Genomic DNA, 17,660 nt, shown 5'->3' on the forward strand with positions numbered 1-17,660 from the left:
AATGTATTAACTTGGTATTAACTAGGTATTTGATTCTTCTTAGAACTTGTATATGTCTGTCTGTAAGCATTTATATATATATATACATACACAGCATGTTTTTCATATATATACAAATATACAATATACATAGATAATACCTATTTTTCATTAGCGTGGAGATGCATTGTTATTCTTAAGTGGGACAAATCATAATTTCCTCACTCAGGCAAAGTTTTACTGAGTGAGATCTGACTTACTGAGCCTTTATTCTGAAGATTGTCATATGTATTTAGATGATTGTTACAGTACTTTCTTTCATTTCTTTAAAAAATTAAAGAGCCAGTGACCCAGTGATGGAATGAGACAAATGCTAAGTTGCTGTCTAAGTTTTATTCCTTTTTATATATTTGAAATTACTGTCTTTAGTCCTAGAGAAAACAGATTGTCTAAGTTAGTTTCATATGCTAGAAGTTCATAAGAGGAATCATTAACACTTTATTTTGAGAAAGATGATGACACCAAATTCAGATTTTTTTAACAGTTATCCTGCAATATTATTCAAGTTGATTTAATGAGCTGCAACACTATGTTTCTTGCCAAGACTTGAGTTCAGATTCTGTTTTATCTTTGAGAGTTGGCAATTTGCATAAGAAATAAAGCACTGTAAATAAATTTCATACCCCTGCTTTTCTTTTTGTTGATAATGATATCAAATATGGCACTGAGAGGAATGCAAGGTCACGTCTTAGCAGCATGGGTGAAATACAAACCAAAACCAACTAGCTTCCCTTTTCATGACCTTTCAAAAGATGGTGGATTTCTTTCAGTTTTCATATGCTTATACTCCATAAACCAAATGTTGAGTTGTATGGAAAAAGGAAAAGAGAGAGAGAGAGAAATTAGTCTTCTCTGCTAAAACAAAGTTGGAAGATTAAGCTTTCTTTTCTTCTAAACTAAAACTAGTCCAAAAATATGTCCTTCAGGAATTCAGAAAAAAAAATAAAATTACATATATATGTAAATATTTATTTATTTATTTATATAATATATATATAATATATTATATGTACATCATGTTATATCATATAATATATAATGCATATATAATATAATATAATATATATCTTATATATAATACATATGTATAACACACACACACATATATATATATAATTATTACAATTTAATGCAGATAAAACTTACCAAAGTTTTATCATAGAACCATAGAATCATTTAGGTTGGAAAAGACCACTAAGATCATCTAGTCCAACCTTTATGTGTTGTGATGACTTCTAGCATTTCTTCCTCCATAACTAAATCTTATTCCTTGGATGAACCATATGTCATATGGGATTTATAAGGAAGCATTGAGGACTCCTATCTTCAGGCTGTGAAACGCCTCAGGATATCTATGCATGTTCTTACATGCACTTCTGTTCTACCCCTGATCTTCTAGACCCGGTAGGATAAGGAGATCCTTACTGCACTACCGTTTAATTCACTATTTAATTCTGAACCCTTCTGAGGTTGTCTTTATTCATTTGCAAACCTCATATACATAGCCTGAGCCCTTCTGCTCTATTCCTCTCACAGTATGCCTTTTAGCAGAAAGGGGCTACATTATTCTGTTCCTTGACAATGCTAATTTTTTTCACAAGAAAACTGGCTGCATTAGCTCTTCCGTGTTTTCAAAGATTAGGAGATCAGTGCAATAAGAGCATGATTTATCGTGTCTGATGGTTTTAGCTTTATCCTAAGATCACACTAAACTGGTTAGACTCTGTTCAGTTATCTGAAATGCCTTTTTTGACTCACTGTTTGGAGATATGACTATGGAACCATGCATGGTGTGGAAACAGTTGTGCTGCTTATCAATTAAACTGCATGGTAATATAGGCAGAAAAAAACATGCTGTATGTTTGACATATTTGAACACAGGGTCAAAGTGATGTTCTAAAACTATGATTTTTGACACAAAGCCTCTCTGCTTAGGTAATTAGGTTCCCTCTTGGAACCTAATTTACCCTGTGCTGTTTGATAGTGAAAACAGGAAGACCTCAGGGAGCCTTGAGAAGTTCCCCTTGGAGCCCTTTTATTTGCATCCAGCCTAATTCCCTGCTACAAATCAGAAATTGCAGGCAGATCCAGCAAAAGAAAGCAGGAGAAAGGGATCAATATCCAGTCACACCACCAACTAGCAAGAGATCCTTCCTGGGCTACCCATGAGGGAGATCATGCAGTCTTCACGAGAGAAGAATTCTAGTGATGCTACGAAAGTACAAGAGGTAGGGCAGGAGCTGAATTTGCTAGATGTATAACATATCGCAGAAAAATTAGGTTCCCAAATTTAGGTTCCATGTCAAATGAATAGTGTAAATAAGCCAATACAGGGACAAACCAACCCTTTGATTTATGTGAAGTACTGGAATTATGTCACAGATATAATTTCCATTGATTCCACTCTGAACTAGAAGTTAGCATCAAACTTGCTGTCTTTGATGTAGAAGGTGGCCCTACATCATACTGCCAAGAAAAGGTACAATTTTTACTTTTTAATTAGCTACTGAGTTTTGTTAGATGTTCCAGCTTGTTAGACTTTGCACTGCAGAAAGAGCTTAGCTTGTGGTAGGCCTAACCTCATGTTAAGAAAATATTAGCTAAATACTACTCAGTATTAAAATATAAATTCTACTCAGGTAGAATTCTTTGCTATCCTCCTTTTTAAAGTTGAACCACCAGTTGCTCTAAACCTTGAACAGAGCCATCCTAATCCCTAATTACATAAATAGACTTGCAAGTTTAGGATTTAAAATTCCACTTAGTAAGGTGGGAATTAGTGCAGACAAAATGAAGAAGCAGCTGCAAATAACCAAGATATAATATGTAAATGTAATAGATTAAAAATAAAGATCAAGAAGTGACTAAGAAAGTCACTTCTTATTTAGGCAAAAGTCTGGAAAGAGTGAAAATCCTATTTTGAGAAGAAGAATAAAGGTAGCATCCAGGTCTGGAAGAAATAGTTACACTGACAATACTCCTATTAGGCAGCATCTCGCTCATTCTATATTTAGCTGAATACTACATTGAGTGTCAGCATCCCCAGCTGAGATGACAGCTTGACTTTCAGTGGGTAGACATTTAATATTTCTACCACAAATTTTTTCTCACTATTAAGCTACACCCCCAGAGAGAAATATTTGAGAAGCAAGAAACAATACAAAAGGATTTTTTGACTGTAGGGGTTAGGTTGGTATTGTATTTTTTTGTTTGTTTGTTTTGTTTTGTTTTGTGTTCATTCTCAAGAAGATGCTAGAAAGATGCCTATGCTTGCAAAAATAATTATTGATTGGTAGAAAACATATTTTTCTCATGTAAGGAACCTGCTATGGCAGGGGGGTTGGACCTGATGATCTTTCGAGGTCCCTTCCAACCCCTTCAATTCTGTGATTCTGTGATCAGTTTGTGTACTGCCTTTTTTTTTTTTTTTTTTTTTTTTTTTTTTTTTTTTTGAGGTGCTCTATACCTCAAAGAATCACAGAATCACAGAATTTCTAGGTTGGAAGAGACCTCAAGATCATCGAGTCCAACCTCTGACCTAACACTAACAGTCCCCACCAAACCATATCCCTAAGCTCTACATCTAAACGTCTTTTAAAGACCTCCAGGGATGGTGACTCCACCACTTCCCTGGGCAGCCTGTTCCAATGTCTAACAACCCTTTCGGTAAAGAAGTTCTTCCTAAGATCCAACCTAAAACTCCCCTGGCACAACTTAAGCCCATTCCCCCTCGTCCTGTCACCAGGCACGTGGGAGAACAGACCAACCCCCACCTCACTACAGCCTCCTTTAAGGTACCTGTAGAGAGCGATAAGGTCACCCCTGAGCCTCCTTTTCTCCAGGCTGAACAAGCCCAGCTCCCTCAGCCGCTCCTCATAGGACTTGTTCTCCAGGCCCCTCACCAGCTTCGTCGCCCTTCTCTGGACCCACTCAAGCACCTCGATGTCCTTCTGGCTCATATTCAGCCGACTATCTACCATCGCTCCCAGCTCCTTCTCTGCCTGGCAGTTCTCCAACCACTCATCTCCCAGCCTGTAGCTCTGCTTGGGGTTATTGCACCCCAGGTGGAGGGCCCGGCACTTGGCATTGCTGAACTTCATGCAGTTGACCTCAGCCCATCAGTGCAGCCTATCCAGATCCTCCTGCAGAGCCTTCCTACCCTCGAGCAGATTGACACACGCACCTAACTTGGTGTCATCTGCAAACTTACTGAGGGTGCACTCAATGCCCTCGTCCAGATCATCGATGAAGATATTAAAGAGGACCGGCCCCAGTACCGAGCCCTGGGGAACGCCACTAGTGACTGGCCTCCAACTGGATTTGACTCCATTCACCACAACTCTTTGGGCCCGGCTATACGGCCAGTTTCTAACCCAACAAAGCGTACGCCAGTCCAAGCCACGAGCAGCCAGTTTCTTGAGAATGCTGTGGGAAACGGTGTCAAAAGCCTTGCTGAAGTCAAGGTAGACCACATCCACAGCCTTTCCCTCATCCACCCAGCGTGTCACTTGGTCATAGAAGGAGATCAGGTTTGTCAAGCAGGACCTGCCTTTCATAAACCCATGCAAGAAACATGACACTTATGAAGAGCAGGGAAGGTCAAGCATGGGCATTAAAGGCCACCATTGTCACAAGTTAGCAGATCAGAAGAGCTAAAATTAATACCATACCACATTGATTGTAAAAAAATAACTCCCTATTCCAAAATTAAGAATCAGTCTTGCTTATTCCACTGTGTTTCTATGGATTGGCACAGGCAGTAAAAGCTTGGAGCTTAGCTTGTCAATTTGTCAATTTTCTATTCTGAACATACAGGAAAAACTGAACTGTAACTACCATGAAAAATCTGTATTAATTGTCAGTAGTTTCCAGAGAACATATACAAGGTTGGTTTTCTGGAGTGTACTAGATATTTACATTGATTAATCCTGTGGTGTTTTTTCTTTTTACTTCATATATTTGCATTATTCTTTCTGTTTATAAATCTATTATTTTTTCAATGTTTTCTTTTCTATATCATCTTTATTTTTATGGGAGAAGAGCTGGTAGCATTTTAATGTATCAAAATAAATAATTACAAGAAATGTAACTATAAATAATTTTCTTTTTGTTTTATTATCACTGTTTATCTGGAGAGACTAGATGAAATAACATTATTCCACATAAATATAAAGAAGCTAATAAATATACACCATTTAATGTAGCACTTTGTGGTTCAGGACAAGCAGCTAAAAAGCAACAGGCACATGTATTGCAACATCATGTCAGAATTAGGTCAGGAGATTGGAAAGCAGTTTCCAGGTTCTGATTCTTGTCTTTCTAAGAGATACTAGACAAATCTCTTTAACCTGCAGATTTAAGAAAGTTTATAAACTCTGTTAATGTATGTTATCAAGGTGATACATGGTAGATTGCTGACTACAGCGAACTCAAAATCATTATTTGAGATCTTAACTTAAAAAGTCTTTCCCTGTCTCCCCTCTACCTGCCCCCACCCCCACCCCCCACCCCCACCCCCTTCCTCCAAGTTCAGGAAGAGCATCATTCCTGCTCACAGAAATGGTTAGTGATTATTGTGCTGTTTCTTCTGTGCCTTAAAGAAGTCCAGTTATCATTAAAATTTACCCTTTCTACAAGTCTAACTTTGTATGAGTTTAGCATGCAGCCCTGGCTCAATGAGGGTACATTGGTCTAATGGGCAGCTACAACACTTTTTGTCCTCTATGCTTCTTCCTTTCACACAGTGTAAAACTAAGGGTACTCTGTTTGCATGCTAATGGATGGGTCAGCTGCCCTGGTTTGGATTAGGCCTGCAGGTTGGCAGGCACAATTTTGGAGGCCAAACCATCTTTGTCATAACAAATCAGCTATTAAAAGCATGAAAGCTGTCCTGAAAGTAAATGTCTTTGTTAGAAGACAGCAGTGAAAACACATGTATATTGCAGTGTGTTTCTTTTGCTAAATTGTAATTCATGAAGTACTCTTTGACCTCTTCTGTTAGTTCAGTTGGGTGTAATGGCCACTTTATTTTCTTTATTACATTCAACAATAAGGTAATCTGTAAAGTGTGGGAAGGAGAGTATTGTAATTCCCATTCCTAGCACTGGACTCAAATGAATAAAAAGGGACATAGATTTTACAGGTTCTGACAAGGACGGAACTTTTGCTCTGTTTTTGCCGGTAATTAGGTACAAGGCTGCTCTTACCATCACTGTGTTTCATTGTTATGTGATGATAATAATTGCTAAAAAATAATGAAAATATTTACCGTGATAGTTTACATGCTCCTCTCCTCTCCTCTCCTCTCCTCTCCTCTCCTCTCCTCTCCTCTCCTCTCCTCTCCTCTCCTCTCCTCTCCTCTCCTCTCCTCTCCTCTCCTCTCCTCTCCTCTCCTCTCCTCTCCTCTCCTCTCCTCTCCTCTCCTCTCCTCTCCTCTCCTCTCCTCTCCTCTCCAGGGAATTGTGAAAAGCTGTAGATCTTGCAGGAATAAATGGAACAGCAAAAATCTGTCTACAGGATGTAGCCTTTTGGAGTTAAGGTGGATGGTCAGATTACATCAGATGAGCTATCTTCATGTTGCATGTATTCAAAACAATGAATGCAAGTTTTATTGTATCTGGTAGTTAAGCTTTGGAAGGAAGGAAGGAAGGAAGGAAGGAAGGAAGGAAGGAAGGAAGGAAGGAAGGAAGGAAGGAAGGAAGGAAGGAAGGAAGGAAGGAAGGAAGGAAGGAAGGAAGGAAGGAAGGAAAGAAAGGAAAGAAAGAAAGAAAGAAAAAGAAAGAAAGAAAGAAAGAAAGAAAGAAAGAAAGAAAGAAAGAAAGAAAGAAAGAAAGAAAGAAAGAAAGAAAGAAAGAAAGAAAGAAAGAAAGAAAGAAAGAAAGAAAGAAAGAAAGAAAGAAAGAAAGAAGAAAGAAAGAAAAAGAGAAAAAGAGAAAAAGAGAAAAAAAAAAAAAAAAGAAAAAGAAGGACAACAGAACATTTAAAAAAATGGTATTAGCTTTAATCCTGAAGCCTTTGTTTAGCAACTCGGAATTTACTGAAAGTTTACTTGGAATTTTTCCAAATTAAAGCTAGAGGCCAGAAATTCACCTGGTATAAACTGGCATAGCTCTACTAAAGTCAAACATACAGTGTTTGAAGCAGCTGACGATTCTTGCTTTCATAATGAAGGCTGGTTGTTATTCTTACCCTTTCTCTTTATTTTTATTTTTTAGTTTTCAAAGCATTTTGAAACGTTAATTAAAGATTCTCCTCTATGCTAGGAGAAGTATGCAGATACATCAAACTGTGTATCAGAACCGGAATGGCTAACTCATTACCTAAAGTATTTGGCCGTCAAAGGGGAGAGAGGGCTGCAATTTTCTGTGCAGATGGCAGAAGTATGTACAAAGCAGTGTAGTGTATTTATTAATCTAATCTAAAGAAACAGTGAAGAGGTTTTGTTCAGTGACAGCCAAACCATTAACAGCATCCCAAACTTGATTTTATTTCTTCATGTTTTTGGGTTGAAAACACAGTAGCTAAGATTTATTATGTCATTGTCGTCTCTGCCTTTCCTCTGTCTCATCTGTATTCTTTACAGAGCCTATAAACATGGGCTGTCAGCAAGCTAAACCTGTCAGATTTCCACTTCCCCCCTCCTCCGTCTGCTACTATGCTGCCCGAGAAAGAACCCTGCACGCTGCACCCTTACTATAATTCTCATCATCACATCTCATTCATCACTCTGACTCCAAACTCTGCTCAACACATTAGAAAAAAGGTCAGGGATATGAAAGGAAAAGAGAAATAAACAACTACACAGTGGAAGCGGTTGAGCTACAGGAGACGTGGGAGGTAAGATCGGAGCCAATTTCTCTGCCAGCAGCTGTACTGGGCATAAAGTACTTGCTATACAAGTTCTAAGTGTTTTAAGCTGGAGGGTTGTGTAGGGGTTTCCTGCGTTTCCTCGTTTATTTCCCAACACAGAAGCAGAGTGAAAGGATAGAAATCCTTAGTTAAAGACAGAAAGGTTATAAAACTTTTTATAACTGGAGTAAAGATGACAGATTGGTTGCTGAGTGACTAGCAACCTGATAGCATGCAAGATTAGGACTCGAGAGTTCAATAAACATCCTTGCAGTGATGAAGGAACAAGCCCTATGTTGACTTTATGAGCCAAACTTTAAGAGGCTTTTGATTGGAGATGGGGGGGATTTGGTATGGGGAAAAAAAAAAAAAAAAAAAGTGGTTTTATATGAAGCAGTAATATTCCTTTAAGTGTGATCTGTTTTTTCCTATGTGCTGCTGCACTGTCAGTGTAGTTAGGTAGAATTTATCTAAAAAATGATTCTGGCTTAGTTATTTCCCTTCTCTTCTTCATTTTCCTCACTAATGTTTTGGCTATTTGGCTATACTTTGGCTATCACTGAGCAGGTTTGTTTTCTTGATCAAGAATTATGGTTTTTGCTTTTATGTCATTTTCTTCAAGTTCTTGGCACTTTTAACCATAAATAGAAAACAGCTGTTAACTATTTGCTTATTTGGATTCTGAAAATCTACATTTGAAATACTGATGTATTAGCATGCCAGTAATTTTCTTCTCTCAGCAAATAAGGGAAACAAGGGGGAAACTGCTGAACTTAAAGTAGATAACTTGCAAAACTCCACTCAGAAGACTATGATACAAATAAATTAGTTTGTGAAACCATAATGTGTGTAATGTGTGTTATTTTTTTGTTTGTTTCCCACAAATGGTACTCAGTTTATAAGGATTTTAGTTTACATTTTTATTTGTGTGCAGTAACTGTTTAAGAATTGGATATGACCTCTGATTATAACATTTAGCTCAGAAAGCATAATAACTTTGGTCAAATAGTTGAGAATATAAATATCTTTATTGAGTAGTATTTTTTTGTATTTTTTTTTTTAATTTCTGGTTGCACTTTATGTGAGCACAGATAATTCATGTCCTACCATTTTCAAATACATGTTGTGTCCAGCTCATGCTAAAAGCTATTTTTTTTCTGCTTTATGAGCTATTTAAGCTAAATAGAGAAGGCAACTAAATTGATTGTTTGATTCTTTTCATTACACAAAAATGTAAGAGGCCCCTTATGAGATTACCAGGCAAAGGATAAAATCAAAAGCATAGAGAGATTTAGGAAGAAAAAGGTAAATTCATGGAGAATTGTTCCCATGATGTCCATTAAATGCAAGACTTTGGATAGAGCCTCCAAGTTTGACAATGCCTGTACTATTGAAAGGTGAAAAGAAATACTATTGAAAATGGTATGATCTATTGAAATAGATCAACATTGTTGATCTACATTGTTTATCAATTTCCCATTCTTTACTAAGTATTTGTTATCTTGCCTAAGTTGAAGAGGAGATTCTAGACTTCTTGGTCCAAAACTCTGTAGAACATCTTACAGAAGCCACTTGTGGGAAGAATTTAGCACAGTTTGGGGAGAAGCTTGTTACAACTTGGGAAAGGAACTTTGCATATAAAAATAAAATAGAGGACTGCTATATCCATCTATATCTATGCAAGTGTTTGTGTTTTCCTCAGTAAATGGCACTGCTCTCAGTGCCACTAAGCAGCTCTTTCCTTCCCTGTTCATCATACTCATGGAATGGTAATATGGAAAAGCATCACTTTTGAACATACTGAATATCCTAGCCTTAGGAGGTAGGGGAAGTTAGCACCGCTGCACCAGGCAGCCATAATAATGCATTATGTGCATTTATCTATATGATAAACCAGTGGGGAGTAAAGAGACAAGCTGAAAAAGTGAAAAGCTGAGCCCATGGACTTAGGATATTCAGACAACAGGCAGTTCAAAGTCAAGCTGAGACTAGATAAATTCTAGATTAATGTGAACTGTGGGGAGTAAAATAAATTGTGAAGAGTAAGAACCAGGAATGAAAGCACATTAGAAAAGAGAAACACATTTTAGTTCCTACAACCTACTGTATGCTGTCAAGTATAAATGCAGCATTGCGATACAGCAGAGCTCAGTACTGACATGACTCTTCTTGCCCTAATTTAAAATGACTCATACTTCAAAATAAGGAAACAAAGCATGCTAGAAATTTCAAACTTGTGAAGAAGGAGGTTTGAAAGACATATTGCATTGTACCTATAAAGAGAAATGCAGCTGCAAAACAATTAGGAAATAAATGTGTGTGACTCTTCGTGAAGTTCATTTCATTGTAGCAATAGCAATGACAGTAGGAAAATGAAACTACAACTAGTCGAGGAAAAAAAGAAATATAGGGGAAGATCTGAATCATAAAGTAAAGCATGAAAAGAAAATGGGATTATTTTAGAACATAAGAAAGAAATAGAAATCTTTAAAGTGTTTAATTTTTAAAACAATATAAATAGTGTTATTACCTGCCATATCACTGCAAATATTATGTAGTTTTGGTGGAGAAAAAGAGAAAGAAGAAAAGTCCAGAACCCAGTACTTTCCTCTTCACTGATATACTAGGAAGAAGAAAACTTGTAGCTGGTTTATCTGTTGGCATCAACTGAGATTCCTTCAGTTATTTTGATCAGTACCAGATGAGAATGTGGTACTTTGCACTGAGACATGAAGTGTTCTTTTATATTTCTGTAACAGAGTAAACTAATGTATTGAATCTGACAGACTGAATCTGATAAATACTTCAAATTTAAAGTATTCCAAATTCATATCTTCGAAAAGTAAATGTCTATGGAGCTTCTTCCTCTTGAATATGTAGTAGAGTCTACATTACAAAATCTACTTCTGTCCATATAGCTACTGGCTGTCCATGAGTAAATGTTGTTTAGAGGGCTGCATTAACCTGTGAAAAAATCATCTTTAACTGAAATATGAAAGGCAGCCATTTTAAAGTTACACAGATGAACAAAGACATTTGAAAGGTGTTCTCTTTCAAATGACTGACTCCTCTCATCAAGCAAAAATTTGTTAGCATTTGACATCTAATAAATATCAATGTTATATGACCTAATCTGCTTACTTCTAGTTTTTCACAACACCAAAACTAGACTTGAGTTGCTACATTATAAATCAGATTCCTATAGTGCAGATATATAGTATTCTTTTAATTCCTTAAAAAGGATTATTTTCAGTGCACAGACTTCACTATCCATGTTTGGCAGCTCAGCTGACTGAAATCAATAGTGTGTAGAGTAAGATATATTTGCAAAATGAACAAAATCATCCCTCATTAAAATAAAAATCCACTGTTAAGATAGCTGAATACAGATTTTTATGATAGACAGCTGTTGCATCTGTGCAAAAAAGAGTCACAATGACTTCATTCCACTAGTAGAATTTAGGTTTGTATATTGGATATGACTGTTTTAGTCTCTGGAGCACTCAAGTTAGTGTTGGCAACATAAAACCATTTTAACATGGTACCACTTTAACAATGACCCCTTCTCATCTTCTGGCAACAATTACCTCCCATTTGACATAGTTTTCAAAACATTTACTTGCTGTACATAATTAGGAAAAAATATTGAAATAGATTCACATTTCTCTTCAGGAACAGTTAGTACTTATTTTTTCATACAGGAACCTTCTGGGAGTTTTGGCTTCTAAACTCTGCTCTTCTAAACTCTGTGGGTTTTATTATGATCTCTTCAAAATTTGAATGAGAGGGGATCCAAGCATTTGCTTGACAAAGCATTTATGCTCTAAACTTTTGGGCAGACCTGTGTGGTGCCAGGAGTTGGCCTTGATGGTCCTTGATGGGTCCCTTCCAACTCAGGATATTCTATGATTCTATGATTCTATTTGAATCTTGATTAACAGTGAAGAGCCAGTCAAGTAGAGTCTTATATTTACCACTATTAGTTTATTCAATGCTATTTATAACATAATTTATTTGATAGCTGTGGTGCTATTTGGTTTTGCTGCTTCCCTAATTTTGTTTCTCCAGCTGAAAGCAAACCCAAACATTCCAACAAGATTAGCCCATTTCAAACTTGTTGCATGAATATTAAAGAAGGTATAATTTTGGAAAGAATGTATTCTTTTTTACAGTTGTATTATATTGATTTTAAAATGGAAATATTTGAAATTGTTTAGAGTCATTAATGGGTGTACTTTGTACAGGGCAATATTTTGTTTCTACTTTCTTTCAAATGCTGTCATTTGAAGTTGTACAACAGTGCTGGTCATTTTATATTCTTGAAGTCATAACCTGTAATATTTTTAAAGAAGACCCATGCTAGTTGTAGATAAAGTCTTTAATGTCACTCCAAAAATTACTACTTTTTAAAAACCTATAACATTATGTCATAAAAAAATCAGGAATTAATTGGAATTGCGAAATTTTACAGGGAAAAAAAAAAAAGTTGAATATTTTTTCAAAAGTCCAGCCAGATTCTTTCTGGTTAGTCTTACAAGAATTTTGTGAAGCAGTTGAAATGCAAACTACTCGCTACATTATGCATTATATTCATTATTGGTATACAGTAATTAGTATGTTCTTGGCATTCGTTTGCCCATTACAATAATGGGTTATAATGAGATCTTTTTTTAATGCACCAGGTGTAAAAAGTGTATTATTCAGGATTTCTTGGGCAACCACTGGAATCCAGTCAACACATTTGCTAACAACTGGAAATACTTGGCATCCTGCTGTGTAATTTGCAATAGTCTTATGATGGAAGACCTTCTATCAAGTGCGGTGGAGAAAATATACAATTAAGATGAACTGTTTAGTCCCCTAAGGAGAATGTCCCACCTATTGTACGTCTTGGCTTGAAAATTTTAGCAGCTGATATCCTTAAGAATGGGCATAATCTCCAGAGGCAATTAGTGTCCCTCACTTTTCCTTCATAATGGCTTAAAATTTGCAGATGGTCACATGTGTATGCCTAAGAATGGACAAAATGTTATTGTTAAGCTCACTCAGTTCAAATACGGCTAAATGTATCTCCTGTATTCCATAGGCAAGATGAGCAGGAGAAATAGATCTAATTTCATCTGGTAGTCTACTGTAAATTAAGAGTTTGAGAAGAAAGATTGTCTTTTAAAAGAAAATAATATGTCAGGCTCAAAGCAATACAACTTCTGTTTTAATTGGGCAGAGGAGGCATCTATTCCTGTTGTATTATGTTGATATGGCACTCATTAGCATGTCAGATTTCATGAAATATTACACCAGCCTTACCACTTCCATCTCCAATGCATATGTAGTGACAAAACAATGTGACTGGCTGTAATGCATTCTTCATGTTCCACAAATTTTCCAGATAGTAAATTCTTTGTCAAGCAAGTTTTTGTTTAAGATACCCTCATTCCCTCAAGATTTAGCAGACATATAGTTACTGTGTATGACACAGGAACTTTAAAATGCAACAATTTTGAACATTGGCTCATTTAAAATATCTTTATTTCAACCTTTTAGTTTAAGAACTGTACCTCTTTTCTAAGTCTTGCTTCAGTATTACTGACTGTTGTGTTCTGGTGTGTTTTTCCTTTTTGTTTTGTGATACTGTTTCAGTCCTAGGTTACCACACTAAATATACTGGTAATAATAATAAAAATAGTTTTAAAAGTATCTTGGAGTATTGCTTGTCCAAATAGATTCTGGAAAAAAATAATAAATAAATAAAATAAAAATGCAAGCCACGTATGTCCAAAGTATGTCCAAAGAATTAAATATGATGTATTTTTAAAGGAAAGAACTGCCACCATTGTTTTATTTTAAACTGTTTCTTTGAATGCAATAGCTGTTAGTAGTGGTTTGGACATATCTATTTGAGGTGCTGACATGACTTGCAGAATCTTCTGCCTGTGAATATATGAATGGTAAAAAGCCAGTTTGATTCCAAAGTCTAGATTAAGCTCCCACATGTAGAAAAAAATAATAAATAAACCCACTATTTCTTAATGTGAACAAACTCTTACAAATATTAAAACAATAATAGGGTGGATTGTTTTTAATTTCACTGTTAGAGAACAAACTATAACAAAAACTCTAGAAGTAAAATTTTTAAAGGAGTTAACTATTTGCTAAACTCTGATTGAAAGACAAAAAGGATCCTACCTATTATCATAAAACTTGCCATTTTGGTATGCATTTGGTATACATTTTAATTGGTTTCTATCACTACAGAATAGTATTAATGTAGATACCCACTTTTCCCTGTGTTTTTCCTAATCTTCAAGGTCAAAAATGTTTCATTTCTTACAAAACCATACTAATTAATGTTTCTTCATTGAAGAGCATTATCCTTTACTCAAGAATTTCCCTTATCCCTTTCCCTTTTTGTTTTCTGTCTAGAATTCTTTAATACCCTTTTTCAGCTGAAGTCTGAATTTTGCCATCTCTAAACCATGATAAAGTCATATGAAAGTGTTAGCTCTAGTCATATTTAATTGCTGTCCATGTCCAAACTCCAATTCTGACTGTGAGGCTCAGCCATAAATTTCTGCTCCCAAGCAGATGAATTTTATGTTTCTTTTTATTTTAAAGCTCATGCTTTATCATTTTATTCTTTTGTCTTTTGCCATCCAATATGAATTAATCCCAACACAATTATCAGGGTATGTTTATTTGCATATTATTCACATTGCAATCAGAAGCATGTTTTTTCTGTTTAATTTTTTTTTTTTTTTTTCAGGTGAAAGCACCTATCCACTTTGCAACTATTTCAGTATTTATTTAACCAGAGACAAGGTTTAGTCTGAGATTAAAAGTGTGTTGGTTCAACTTTCCAATCTGCCAGAAACATAGTTATTCTGTATCCAGTTTGTAAAAGGGGAATCTTATTTGTTGCTTCACAAAAACACCGAGATCATGAATTCCTTGCAGATTACACAAGGCTTTTGAATGCTTTGAGAAAAGGAAGAATGCGCAGATGAATAAATACCTGCTACTAGCATTAGGTGGTAAGCCTATGATTCTGAAATGCACCAAGACAATGAAATAACACGTTTCTGTTTAAGAGGATATCTAAAGCTTTCATCTCATGCTCTACTGTAATGTAGTGGAGGAACAGCAATGTTAAGAAACAATGGAATATGTAAAGTGCCATAAATGGTTGATGTGAAGAGGAATGCATTGAAAAGGCATTGTGTAAGGAGACAAACAAATACACCTACCAAACAGTGGTGCTATTTTTCTACTGTCCTTCTGCACTTAAACCACACATACAGCAACTTCAGCATCTACATTGATTTGCTGAAGTAGTAATGCAGACCTTGAAAATCAGTGGTTGGTTTATTTCTGCCCCTGTCTGCAATACCAGAAAATAACTTGCTTAGCTGACTTCAGTGCCTTTATATAAAAGAGCATATGGGACTTGCACCTTTGTCATACTCTTGAAGGCCTCAGGTCCTCTACTGCCGCTACAGCCCACAGCTTTCTAATTATGCCATGGAGAACATGGGCTGATTATGGATGAGCAACAGAGTAGTTGCTAAGAGACATTGTGTGCAAGGAACTAGGAAGAAACTGCTGAGTGATGCTCAACAGGCATCACTCAAGTTTTCAGAGGACTAATAGGTAGAATTCTGAATTCTGGGTTAAGACGTTGCTGATGTTTTTGAAAAGAGAGTATATTTGATTTCCTTCTTTCAGTGAGGTCAAAACAAGAAATAAACAAGAAAAAAAAAAGCTTGGGACTTCTGTCTTCATGACTTTTTTTATTTGGTTTATTAGCAGTCTGTTTAACTCACAAATTTATGCACATTTTTGAAAAATACTTAAGTTATTAACGCTAATCAAAATGGTTCTTTTTTTTTTTCTTTTTTTTTTTCTTTTTTTTTTTTTGAAAAGGCCAGAGTTTCCATTAAGTTGGGTATTAATATTACTAATCTTTCTACCTGAAGCACTATGTAATGTAGTGTGTCTTACAGAAGTGTTTTCTATTTAGCAATCTAGTTGGCAAAATGCTTGACCTAACAGCATACTCTAATACTTCTTGATAAAACTGAGTATATTTATTTACATAAAACTGTATGGACAAGGTATTGAGAACTTTGACTTTGATCCAGGAAGTCAGTTTTACAAATGACTAGCTTTTCAACTGCGGAGAAAATGTTGTGAGTCCTCAAATTTACTAGAACTTTTGCTTAATCAAACAGACAATACTCTTTCTATAAAGGACTGACTCCTAAAACAGTATTGACAGAAAACAAAAGCCTTTCTCCTCTGAAGATAATGTGTTCACAAAGGCCTCAGTATGACCTGAACTTTAACAATACAACCATGCCAAACGAGGAATCTATAAATATATCAGCCTAATGCATTGGTATTGTCAAAATTATAATTATAAAAGAAGTAATGACTCATATTTCAAAATCTCCGCAGCTTTCCACTTCTTAACTCTGTGGAAAGACTCCTAATGACTTCATGGCACTTTCAGTCCTATTCTGACCTAATGGATAAGTAATCATACAGACACTGTTATAAAATGGTTCTTATCTCTTTCTCTGAAGGTCTCTTTCTTCCCATTTTTTGCCCAGATAATCATGCATGGCTTGCCAAAATATAGAGCTATTTACAATTTGAGATCTCTATAATTTTGAAATTTAATCCTTTTCCATATATTCATAGCTTTCTAGTGTGGTAAGCATATCAGGAATGTAATGAATCATTATGCTGTTGCCGATCTATTCTAAATGCACACTGCATTGCCACAAACATTGTCTGCTGCACAGACCTCATGGTTTACAGAGGCTGACAAGTTGTGTTACAATTTTTGGAGAGTGTAGAGTAACGAATATGTAACGTGGGTTGTGCTCATACCCTTGAAATGATTGATAAGTTTTTAATTATAAATCAAATTTTAATTCAGTTACTCTGCTCACCCAACTATATCTTATGAAATTTAATTTATGAAATATTAATCCATGGTATAATTGAGTTTCCAGTGCTGGTAGATTTGGTTGCTTGAGAACACACAGTATATCCCTTCATAATAACTAGTTTTATAATCAGGAACTTAGTCTTTCAAAAAGGTATGCAGGAAACTTCTCTTAATGGTATTACTCATGCTGGAATGGTGACATGGAAAAAAAAAGTTACTGTGTTTGGGGCCTTGCTATATAGAATCCTTCCAGCTGTTTCTCGGCTTTGATAGCACTGAAATATAGCATTAATTTATAGACATTGTGATTCTGTTTATCCTCTCAAGCACTACAAATCATAAGTAACTAGAAGAAAAGACAAGAGCAAAGGCAGTTTATATCAGCTAGTCTAGGCAACCTGCATATTATTTACTTTAACTTGCTAAAAATAAATAGTACATCATGTTCTCACCGATAGAGCTTGTAGCTCCAACTTGCATAATACTTTGCCTGGGTTTAGCTTGACTATTGTGGTTGGCCATCCCTAGTTTTAAGAACATTCCTTTCTTTGCATATAGTCAATAGATAAGTTAACAGCCCTCTAATGACATTTATTCCTGACTTCCTCTGGAAAAATGGAAAATAGGCAGCCCCTAACTGGCACAGATTATTTTAAAGTTTAACTTTCCTCTCATTTTCTGAAATTTCTCTAGTATTTTGTTTCAAAAATCCACAGTAAGTTCATGAGTCTGCTGAATCTTCATGTCTTTGGTAGTTTAGCCTATGGTATAAACACATTTTTAATTGAGTACATACCCTGTTGGCCAAAGTAACTGTAGG

General features: G+C 35.7%; 1 protein-coding gene across 5 annotated transcripts in view; it reads left to right on the forward strand.

Annotated features, from left to right (window-relative positions):
* The window catches only part of CDH12 (cadherin 12), a 577,613-nt gene that overhangs the window by 253,975 nt on the left and 305,978 nt on the right, over positions 1 to 17,660 (forward strand). Inside the window, exon 1 of one of the 5 annotated variants that reach the window (XM_021270769.4) lies at positions 6,998 to 7,875. The exons of the other annotated variants lie outside the window; for them this stretch is intronic. The gene's annotated coding sequence lies outside the window, so the exon portion shown is untranslated. Of the gene's footprint in view, positions 1 to 6,997; positions 7,876 to 17,660 lie in introns of those variants that run through there. 5 annotated transcript variants of the gene reach the window in all.

This window comes from Anas platyrhynchos, chromosome 2 (assembly GCF_047663525.1).
Source record: "Anas platyrhynchos isolate ZD024472 breed Pekin duck chromosome 2, IASCAAS_PekinDuck_T2T, whole genome shotgun sequence".
Lineage (NCBI taxonomy): Eukaryota > Metazoa > Chordata > Aves > Anseriformes > Anatidae > Anas > Anas platyrhynchos.